This window comes from Megalops cyprinoides, chromosome 12, assembly GCF_013368585.1.
Source record: "Megalops cyprinoides isolate fMegCyp1 chromosome 12, fMegCyp1.pri, whole genome shotgun sequence".
NCBI lineage: Eukaryota > Metazoa > Chordata > Actinopteri > Elopiformes > Megalopidae > Megalops > Megalops cyprinoides.
In genome coordinates, this window is record NC_050594.1 from 26,284,874 (window position 1) to 26,286,824 (window position 1,951).

Consider the following 1,951-nt stretch of genomic DNA (forward strand, 5'->3'; position numbering starts at 1 on the left):
TGCTGGGCTGAAAAATGTGTTCTCCAGAGTCTGAAGGAGCGGGCTGAAAGAGACGAGTGGCCTTGACGAGAGAACTTGACCTCCCCTCAGGAGGCTGTGACCTCAAAAGGGCTCTCTCTGAGTAAAGTCACATATATCTGATGCACATTACATTATTGTCATTTAGCAAACACTGTTATGCAAAGCAACTTACATAAGTTTTACACAGTTTTTACATGTTACCCATTCATATAGCTGGATCTTTACTGAGGCAATTGTGGGATAAGTACCTTGCCCATGGGTACAGCAGCAGTGCCTCAGTGGGGAATCGAACCAGCAACCTGCTCCTTTCCACTATGCTACACTGCTGCCTTTAATGTAAGGGCAGCAGTGTAGCCCTAAGTGTAGTACTGCTGCTCTAATATGTCAGTATTATCAATGTGAAGAAAGAAATATCGCTGTTATTGAACAAATTCGGTCACTATAATCACAGAGTATGAATGATTGCCCTGACTATGTGCCAGTAATTGGTGGAATTTACCATTAAGTCAGAGCTGTGGTTACTTTTTGCCCTCCTGATGACATCACAAGTGGTCTGCCTACCGCAAACGTGAATTCTAACCTGTGCTCCCGTGGTAAGGTGGCAGGGGGGCTGCTTCTGTGTCTGGAACAGTCAAACTGCTGTCTGTTAGAACCGCGGGAGCCTTAACAGACCAGGCCTGCCGTGGGACCGCGGAGAGCGCCGGCCCTACTCACAACCACGGTGGCAGCCGCGGCTCATCGCCGTTCAGCGTAGCTGCTGCTCGTCTGCTGCTCATCTGCTCACCAGCAGAACCGCACCGCTCCTGTGCATTTCAGGGGAATCCCTGAGGTTTTGTCTTACCCTTTCAATTGGTTGATCAATGGAATTCATTTGATAATCATTAAAACACTCAATAGGAATCTCCAGCCAGGAACATCATTAACAGAGCTGAAAAGAATTATTGAGAATAATAAAGCTCAAAAGTTCACTTCTGTTGTGGTCCTTAAATGGGTGGAGGTAGGGGTGTGCAGAGAGACGGCATGTGGCAATTATGGATGCAAAAACAAAGTACCTATGTCTACAACAACAGAATATGACAATCATATTGTCACAAATCCATCATCAAATATAAATACATCATAGTACAAAATGTAAACATATACAGTTCAGCTAGGTCATTGACCCATATACCTTTTGACTGCTTTATTTTTATTCTACTGCCTTTATTCTAGACTGGGAAAAGGCAAAATTGTTAAAATGTTGTTTTTTAACTAAATGTGGGTGCTTTGATTTTAAAAGCAGACTACATTGTGAAGGTACTGATTTAGGAAGTGAATGAGTTTGCCGTGCTGTGATCCAAAATATTTATGCTCAGATGAACTGAATACACACATTATTAGTTAACACATCCACATGATATAGAGTGGGTCTGTACAGCGCCTCTCAATAGTAAAATATTTTCTTCATATCTGAGTGAGGTTTTCATTTATGCCATTTTCTGGTTATAGCAGACTAACTACTTAAGGGATGCTGGTTTGCATATTGTATTCATGAGCCATACATCCTGCTTTGCACAACACTGAAAGCCCACCATGGGTGCAGTATCTTATCCAGTCAAGGGAGTCCAGGCTCTTGTTTGCAAGGGTGCCCAGGCAGTTTGCATCTGCTGCAACCTACATAACCAAAGCCAATAATACACAGCAGCTCAAATTAAAACATTGCTCAAGTTATTTTTGACCAAAGACTTATGTGTGCCATTGCATTAGTTAGTAAAATGATAGTTTACATGAAGTTTACATTTACCTCAGTGGCAGTGCAAAGGCCACAAAAGGAGAGAGTAGCACACACACACACACACACACATGCACACGAAATGAAAGTATGTGCATCACATTGTTGACTGCCAAGAATCTACTATTTTCTTAGCTAGAATGATGTACCCAGTGGTTC